This window comes from Chanos chanos, chromosome 2, assembly GCF_902362185.1.
Source record: "Chanos chanos chromosome 2, fChaCha1.1, whole genome shotgun sequence".
NCBI classification, from domain to species: domain Eukaryota; kingdom Metazoa; phylum Chordata; class Actinopteri; order Gonorynchiformes; family Chanidae; genus Chanos; species Chanos chanos.
Window position 1 is genome coordinate 30,557,764 of NC_044496.1, and position 10,471 is coordinate 30,568,234.

The window sequence follows — 10,471 nt, forward strand, 5'->3', positions numbered from 1 at the left end:
AATGCTCGAGTACTCTGTGCAACCCCTAGTTTAACAGCAGTTACATGCATTATGAACGGGCTTGGCGTTACTGTAGACTGTGTAGTCTCAGACAGACCTGTGGCCTTGAGACGCTGACTATGTACGTTCCCATTTTTGGTAATATGAGAGAGTTAAACCCACACCTAAGAGATCATACGGCATCCAGTGCAGGCATGCAAAGAAATGGCACATGTGACTACCTTCACTGTGCATCCCTCACATTTCCCTTGTACATGTTTCAATTACTCAAGCCTTGTCTGTGTGGCTGGTTTAGATCCTACCTCTGTGCGTGTGGCAACTGCACTTTACTGCAAGAGTCAGAAAAGACCGTCCAGAGTTATAATTCCAGTGAGCGATTCACCGGCACTGACGTCTTGGCCCCTATGCTCACGCCAAAATTCTTCTCACACACACCTGCACAGGGAGCACAGATGCTAGGAAATAGATGCCTTTGACAGCTTTCTCATTCTTCAACCTGTCCATGCAAAGTGCAACAAGCCCTCATTCCTCTGAATCAAAACTATTTGCACCATTCTCCCTTAACACATGCAGGGCAGCACACTACTGTCATCTCAATACAAGAAAATGAGTAATACACATACTGAGTTTGTTGCATTGGCACTACAAGCACACACTTGATGTTAAGCTTTTTTCTATTCTCAAAGTAACAAGCATCAGTGGATCCATGCTAAGAAATGCTCTTTTTAAAACTCGTAGTAATACATGGATTGTACTACTCTAATTATTCCAAACTGTTTCCGATATTCCAATCTGTGTTGCAGGTGCTGGCAAACAAGGCTTTGGTTTGGCTATTCTCCACTGTCTGGTTACACAGATTAGATCTGGGACGAGAAAGATCGCTGTTCTTTGGCATTTCTGTCATATTCAGCTAGATCCCATTCACCCTGTCGTGTGGTTTTGCAATAAATCATATGATGTACTAAAGTGGAATTACCACACTGAATAGCAGATACCTTTACATACAAAATGTCGCAAATTGTAGGATTTTGTGCAACTGACGTATAAGTTCCCTCCACAGGACCGCAGATTCTTGAAATATGAATGAGGTTTAGCTGTAAAAAATGTTATCAACTGAAAAATGAAAAATGTTATCAACTGTTCTACATTACAGTGACTGTGAAATTCCTCTACTGAATGATTTTTTGTCAGAAATGTTAGCCACAAATGGCTTGAAACATAACCAAAATAAAATAAAACAGTATCACAAATGTAAAAAAGAAATGTCTTAAACAAAACAAACTGACGTTATGATGAAACAACCAATGAAAATATAGCTGCAAGCAGCGATGTGGAAGCCAAGCAGCCCAGCAAGGCAAAGTCGACATGGCAACTTAATCTGATGACATTGAAAGCGTGGCTTTAAGCACTGATAGCAAGTTTTATGACAACTTTTGCTAAGAGAAACGCTTAAGATGCAAAAAGACATTTTTGGTTATTGTAGCGCCCCCCAGTAGTCAAATGACACAATATTTTTTGCACATCCTCAGGAAGGTGTCCCGAGTCCCCATACCAAGTTTGGTGCTAGTACATAAAAGCATTGCTGAGATATGCCCTTACATCCTGTTTAGTGGCTTTGCTACTCATTTTGAACGGCTGTATTGGGTAAATGCTTTCGCCAATCGAAGAGTCAACAAATACATTTTGTGAGGCTTGCTCTGAAGATCATCTGTGCCGATTTTGGTGAAGATTGGACAAACCTTGTGGCCTGTGAAAATTTTTTTATTAATTTTTTACATTTTTTCCATAAAATTCAATATGGCGGCCGCATCAATGAGGTTGACATGACAAGCTGCTATGTCTCAACCTTGTGACCTCCCACAGTATCACCAGACATGTGAATTAGTTTAAGGTAAACACATCAACAGTTATTGACCAAAATGCATTTTTTTTATTACTGCAGCACCCCCCCAGTGGTCAAATGACGTAACATTTTTTATGCTGCCTTAGAATAGGGTCCTGAGTCCATGTACCAAGTCTGGTTTTGATACATCATGGTTCAAAAGTTACTAGCAAAAATGTACTCTGATATTTGACCTGTTGGTGGCGCAAGAGTCACTAATGAAACGACACCAAATTTGGCGGCTGGATACCTAGGGCTGTGCTCTGTGAGGGTGCCAAATTTCAGCAGGATCTATTAAGGGCTTCTATGGGCTCCCATTGAAAACAACTGAAATTTGTCAAAACCAAGATGGCTGACAAACAAAATGGCCGACGGCTAGGGGTCATAATATTCCAGTTAGGGCTTGATACTGCGATGATGCACAATAAGTTTCAGTGAAATATCTGCTTTTGTTTTGGAGTTATGGGTATTTTAATTAATTTTTGTGTTTTTCTGGTATAGCACCACCATGCATCAATCCAACTTGGTGGGGACCCAGTATTCTCCCTCTCAATGAAGTGTGCCGAGTTTGGCATCAATCCATCCAAGCATTGCTGAGATATGCTCAATTCCTGTTTGGAGCCATTGCTATTGAAATTCATTGGACGACAGAAGCAATACCGCTTGGCCTAACAAGATTCTTTATACAACTTTTGGTCAGACTGGTCTGTAGATGATGTGTACTGAATTTGGTGGTGATTAGATCAGTGGTCTAGGACTAGTTCGCAAAAGTATGTTTTTCAAAAACTTCAAAATGGCGGAAACTCTAATTAGGTTAAAATTGATGACACTGGGTGCATTCAACTCATCATGACCCAAGGATTCAGTGGAAAAAAAGATCACAACTCTAGAATAAATGGCTCAAAAGTTATAGTCTGAAAAGGTACCTTGACATTTGGCCTGTTGGTGGCTCTAGAGGGCTGCATGGATTGACCCCAAATTTGGGACCTGGATACTTTGGACTGTCCTCTATCAATGTGCCAGATTTCATCAAGATCCACCAAGTGGTTCTATGGGCTGCCATAGACTTCCAGAGGAGAAAATGTAATAAATGTAGCTGCAAGCAGCAATGCCGGGGCCAAGCAGCTCATAGGCACCAGGTAGTCAAGTAATTAGAACGATTCTTGAACAAGACTCCAGTCCATCACAGGGTGAACAGACACATTGACACCCACTCTTACAGCTATTGGAGCTGCCAAGAATTATACATAGCACTCCTATGGCCTGCCATAGAAAACCACAGAAAAAAGGATAATACGAAGATGGCCACAAAACAAAATGGACAAGACAGAGGGTTCATAATTTCCCAACTAGGGTCCTTTACCATGATAATTCACAAGAATTTTGGATAAAATATCTGTTTTTTTTCTGAAGTAATGGGTATTTTACTACATATTTTACTTTTTTTCTAGTATAGCACCCCCATGTGGCCAACTTTCATGAAACTTGGTGGATACTTAGTAATTCCCCTAGCAATGAAGCATATCACGTTTGGCATCAATCCAACCAAGCGTTGCTGACATATGGCTACTTCCTGTTTTGGAGTCTTTGCCATTGAAATTCATTGGATGATAGCAGCCATATCTTTTGTCCTAGCAATATTCTTTGATAACTTTTGGTCAGACCCCTGTCTAGATGATACATACCAAATTTGGCGGTGATAGAATCAACGGTCTAGGACCAGTTTGTAAAAGTGGGTTTTTTGGAACATTCAATGTGGCAGAAATACCAATTTGGTGAATTTTGATTAAATGGGTGTATTGGAGTCATCATGAAACAGAAATTTAAAGCAAATAAGGATCACAACTCTATAACAATCAGTTCAAAAGTTATAAGCAAAAATGTTTATGAAGTTTGGCCTGTTGGTGGCAGTAGAGGCAATGATGGAATGATACCAAATTTGGGTTCTGCATACCTTGGGCAGTCCTCTATCAATGTGCCAAATTTTACCAGGATCCATCAAGGGCGTCCATGGACTGCTCTAGAAAATGGCTTTTTCCAAGATGGCCGACAAACAAAATAGGGTTCTTTACTGTGATGATGCACAAGAAGTTTTGTTGAAATATCTAATTTTGTCCTGGAGTTATGGGTATTTTAATACATTTTTATGTGTTTTTCTGGTATAACACCACCATGTGGCCAAATATAATGAAACTTGGTGGGGACCCAGTATTCTCCCTCTCAATGAAGTGTGCCAAGTTTGGCATCGATCCATCCAAGCATTGCTGAGATATGGCTCACTTCCTGTTTGGAGCCTTCGTCATCAAAACTCATTGGACGACAGCGGCCATATCATTCACCCTAGCAAAATTCTTTATACAACTACTGGTCAGATTCCAATGTAGATGATATGTACCAAGTTTGGTTGTGATAGGATCAATGGTCTAGGAGAAGTAGTTTTTTCAAAAAATTCAAAATGGCAGAAAATCTAATTAGGCGGAAATTGACGTCAGTGGATGCATTCAATTCATCATGACCCAAAGATTCAGGGAGAAAAAGATCACAACTCTAGGAGGGTTCAAAAGTTATAGTCAAAACTGTACCTTGAAATTTGGCCAGTTGGTGGCGCTACAGGGCTGCAGGGATTGACCCCAAATTTGGGTCCTGGATACCTTGAACTGTCCTCTATCAATGTGCCAAATTTCACAGCTTTTTACCATATGATTCTAAGGGCTGCCATAGGCTCGCATGTGACGAAGTATAATAATAATAGTGGAACTTACTAACAATTATTATGGAGCTCTGGTAGCTGACGTCACGCAATCCGGCATTGAATGGTCGAAATCAAAACACTGCCATATTGGCAGGAAAAGCTGTGCGACTCTGCTGCTGCTCTATGAGTGAACTGCCTAATTTAAATACGAATGCCTAATTTAATACCAATCAAATCTCTGACTAAGGTACGTTAATCACTCACTATGGCAAATACTCAGCTTGTTCAGTGTGTCGAGTGCAGGATGTTTAGCCATTCTTCCTCCGTCATTAGTAACAGCTCTTTTTGTGCTAAATATACATTAGTTAGCTTCCTGACGGAGAAGATTGTAGCATTACAGATGTGCATCCAGACGCTAGAAAGGCTTAGTGAGAGTGAGAATAGCCTAGTTCCTGTAAAGGAAAATCTGGATGGCTCAGGTAGAGTTACTCCCTGAATCCGGCACTAGAGCCCTCACAGTGGGGCGAATGGGTGACGACTCGGCAGCATAAGTGTAAAGCTAATGCTAAGGCTAGCCCATGGGAGAAACACCCCTCCCCGCTTCACGTGTCAAACAGGTTTGCCCTCCTCAGTTAAACCCCCGCTGAGAAACCTGAAAGAGCTCTGGTTATAGGAGATTCCATTTTACGGCACGTGAAATTAGCTAGACCTTTAGGGGCACCAGCAGCCTTAGTTAGCTGTATACTCGGAGCCAGGGCGCTGGACATAGCAAGTAATCTTAAGGTGTTAACTAAGCATAGGTTTTCAAAGAGTTTTTCATGTAGGAGCTAATGATAAACGCCTTCATCAATCAGGGATTATTAAAAATAATATCGTACAGGTGTGTAAATTAGTGAAGGTGATGTCCGATGCAGTAAATGCTCTGGCCCCATCCCAAGTTCTTTATACAAACACAACATATGTAGCCACAAAAAATAAGTCTACCAAGTCTATCACACTAATTATTATTTATTGACTCCTCCGGGCCGTACTCTGAATTCTTTTGTGAATTTGCAGGTTTCATCTCAAACCTCGTCATTTCTTTAGACAAAGCTCTCATTGTCCGAGGTTTTAACCTTCATTTTGATAACCCAGAAGATCCTCTGAGAATAGTGTTCGTGTCCATTCTAGATTCGGTAGGGATTAATCAGACAGTCATAGGGCCCACTCATAATGGTGGTCACACCCTTGATCTTATACTAACACTTAAATATAGGAAGTATTTTCACATTTCCACAGTGTGACGGAGCCGTCTTAGGCAAGGAGGCAGCAGGAGTCAAGATTGTGGTTTGTGGCCAAACACCCGGTGGATTTATTTTTGTGCCAATTTTTTGAGGAAAAAAAAGGAAAAAAACCCCCAAAAAAACAAACAAACCAAAACAATAACGTATTCACACTATTTACACTATTTACACTGTTCTTGCCGGAAAACAAACAAGACATAAATTCTGCCAGACTTTTCAATAATACTTTCTCTCACTAAACACTCCTACAAACTTCCACAACAACCAACCAACAACATCCCACCCTGTCTAAAACGAAATGGAGGGCTTTTGTAGTTTAAAACAGGATGTGACGCACGCGGACCTCCTGTGGAGTTCGCGGGACTTTTCTTTTAAAATACCTGAAGCTGTGACGTACCGGTTTCTTTGACGTCACTGCCGCAAATCTCACCTTCGGGAAGCATCACACAGGTAAGCGACAGCTCTTACAATTAACAATCAATCAACATTTACACATAGAAAACATAACCTAACGTAGCATTTTTAACGGTAATTTTGAGAATAGTGAAATATGCGAATGGATTCGTTGGCCAACTTTATCGGAAATGTTACGGAATGCTATAGAATGCTAACGTTAGTCTCTCTTCCTCTATTATTTACAGATAAATAAATGAAGACGTTGGACATCACACGCACACAACGAAATCACAATAACAACAATCAATAAATATTTAACTTGAACTCAGTCTGTGTAATGTGGTGAATGTGTATGTTTGTGCGGTGAATGTATATGAACAGTTCGTGCCTGCAAACAGTCCATACGTGACGGAGGGTTGATCCGTCACACACAGTCTCAGATCATTATCTTATCTCATTCAAAATGTTTCTTAGTAATAATATATGCACCTCGCCACGATATCATAATAAACATATGTTTATGTCAACTACTACGCAGAACTTTATTAATAATCTTCCAGAGTTATCAACTTTGATTGGATCACTGTCACACCCCACAGAACTTGATCAGGCAACTGAATCCTTAGGATCAATGTTCCGCAACACCTCAGATAATGTGGCCCCACTTAAAAGTAAAATAATCAGAGAGAAAAAACTAGCTCCCTGGTATAATGAGCACACACGCACCTTAAAACGTACTACTTGAAAATCAGAACGGAAAATTTGCCAAACTAAATTGGTAGTATTCCAGTTAGCATGGAAGGAGAGCTTTCCACCTTAATATAAGGTAACAAAAACAATCCTAGATTCTTATTTAATATTGTATCAAAACTAACTAGGAATAAGAGCACCTCGGAAACATGCACACCATCAATATACAGTGGTGACGACTTCATGATTTTTTTAATAGCAAAATTGAAAATATCAAGCAAACAATTCAGACTATAAATTTAAAACCCTGTAGATAATAACACTGTAGATAACAATATAATTAGTGATTAGAATGTTTTACCCGGCTTCAAGTGACCAAATTAACCACACTAATTTCTTCATCAAAATCATCAACTTGTGTATTAGATCCCTTACCTACATGTCACCTCAAACAGGTACTACCAGTAGTCATTGAACCTCCTCTAAAAATAATCAGTTCCTCCCTTAGCACTGGCTACATACCTAAATCCTTTAAACTAGCAGTTATCAAACCCCTAATTAAAAAACCTGACCATGACCATGACCTGTTTGTTGTCCAACTACAGGCCAATATCTAACCTCCCCTTTATCTCCAAGATTCTAGAAAAAGCTGTAGCACAGCAGTTATGCTCATACCTACATAGGAACAACATTCATGAAATGTATCAGTCAGGATTTAGGCCTCATCATAGCACAGAGACAGCACTGGTTAAAGTTGTAAATGACGTATTACTGGCCTCTGATCAGGGTTATGTCTCCTTGCTTGTGTTTCTTGACCTCAGTGCAGCCTTTGACACCGTCGATCATACTGTTCTCCTTGATAGACTAGAAAATGTTGTTGGAGTTAAGGGAACGGCCCTCTTATGGCTTAGGTCCTACTTGACTGATCGTTATCAGTTTGTTGATGTAAATGGTGACTTCTCTAGACATACTGAGGTAAGGTTTGGAGTTCCGCAAGGTTCTGTTTCATGCCCACTGCTTCTTTCTTTATATATGCTGCCTCTAGGTAATATTATTCGTGAACACGGTATTAGCTTCCACTGCTATGCTGATGACACACAGTTGTATGTCTTGGCGAAGCCAGACGAGAGACACCAGCTTAATAAAATTGAGGAATGTGTAAAGGATATTAGGCACTGGATGCTTACTAACTTCCTCTTACTTAACTCTGAAAAGACAGAAGTACTTGTACTAGGACCACATGCAGCTAGGAGTAAGCTTTCCGATCACATAGTAAGTCTGGATGGCTTTTCTTTTTCATCATGTGCGGCAGTAAAAGACCTTGGTGTAATTATTGACTCCAGTCTTTCATTTGAAGCTCATGTAGATAATAGTACTAGGATAGCCTTCTTTCATCTTAGAAATATTAACAAAATAAGAAATTGTGCAGGCCATTTGTTGGTACCTCGAATTGTGACAGCGACAGCAGAGGGCAGAGCCTTCTCTTACAGAGCCCCACAGTTATGGAATTGCCTCCCAATTAGTGTTCGAGACTCAGACACAGTCTCTATGTTTAAGTCAAGGCTGAAAACTTATCTGTTTAGCCAAGCCTTTTACTAACAGCCTTTTACTAGGTAAAGGAGCAGATCTGGAGGGTTCTCGGGCAGTGTTTGGTGAACTGGGATGTTTGGATGCTGTCGGAGTCCCTACCTGCATTCCACACACGATGTACATTGTCCCTTAACCATTATGTGGAAATGAACATATCTAACAATGTCTCTCTCCCTCTCTCGTTCTCTCTCTCGCTCTCTCTCTCTGTCGAGCCACGCATGCTACTCCTGAGATACCACTGATTTTGACTCCTCCTGCCCTCTGGACCGATCCATCCTGGTGTTAACATCTTTCATCTCCCTGTCAGCCTCCTGTTAGCATTGCCGTCCCCATTGTTTGTGTTCTGTATTTACTTGAAATTGTAATTGCCCGCTGGGTCAGCACCTATTGCACACCTGCCAAGAAGGGGTCTCCTCCCTCTGTGGTCTTTCTCAAGATTTCTCCCATTTTGGATTTTGGGGAGTTTTTTCTTGCCTGCCATGAGGATTAAGTCAGGGGTGCTGTCCTGTTTTGATTTTGATTGTTGTGGCATGTAAAGCCTTTTGAGACTGTAAACAGTGATATTGGGCTCTAAATGAACCTTCAAGCCGTTGGAGTTCACTGCACACTTTAGTTCCAAGAACATTGAAGGCTACATTGCAAAACATTAAACATTACTGTAACTATAACAATATACTAATACACTATAGCCTACTATATACTATAACAATAATGCCCCCGAGGTGTTTTTCACGAGTATTGAAACAGCTGGAGTGGACAACGTTCCAGACCTGAAGTATCCAGATATTTACAATTACGTGATCAACTTTCTCTCGTCCTACACTGGAGAGTCTTTGAAAGCCTACAGAAGCCTGGATAAGTACAAATGAATGCAATCTGGATTCGCGATGAATATTCAGCTTCGGAGTCTACCAGCTAAAAATTACTTTGTAGTCACCGGAAGGGTGACATTAGCATAAGCAATGGGCAGTGTAATGTAGCTAATCAGTGTGGTAAATCGAAGATACAAATTAGCTTAACGCTACATACAAGTTGGCACACCGATTACATTAGCCAGCTTGTATGTAGTGTGGGTGAAATTCTCAGCCCGGGCCAAATGAGTCCCAACACCACATGATTCCTGTTCTCAGACAAAACAATAGGAGTCTAACATTGAGTCAGATGCAGTGTAAGTTTATTGTATAGTTCAAAAGGCATACAACAAACTGAGTCAGGTCCCGGGGAGTGACTAACACCTTCTCACAAAGCACCGACTTTTATACACGTTTTCTCAAAAAAAAAAGATACACATTACCTCATCTCTCTGTATGTGGGGCGCCTCTGCCGGCCCACCTTCACAGACCCCTCTCATCACTGGTTTACGTTACTTCATTATTGTTTATTTCCTTTACATTTAGCATATGTTGTCACCAATATTTACTGCCCTGCTAAGTAGTGGAGTAAGATATATCATGAAACTTGGAACGTTTCACCCTCTCCATATATTATGACTGACCACAGCACTCAGACAGAGGTGCTGTCCTTATCTCACATGCAGCCCCCTAAAGGGCCTCACAGGCCTCTTCTTTTTGAACAAAGAGAACTTGACATTTCTTACAATACAGAGGATTGTATAGTTATAACTGTTAATATAAACGATTACATTGACTCACCCCTACAATAATGAATACATTATTGTTACATTGTTTATCATGGTTGCTACAATGGTTATCTTAAAGGAGAGTAATATTTCTCCAACAGTAGTATTAAACTAGTCTGTATGGTCGATTTACCACACCAGTTACATTACACTGCCCATTGCTCATGCTAACGCTAACTAAAATGAAGTGCCACTTACCCTTTCAGTGACGGCAAAGCAATTTTTAGCCGATGCTTTTTTTCAATACCACTGAAAAGCACTCCGGGGGCATCATAAGGGTCAGTAATATTTAATCTACA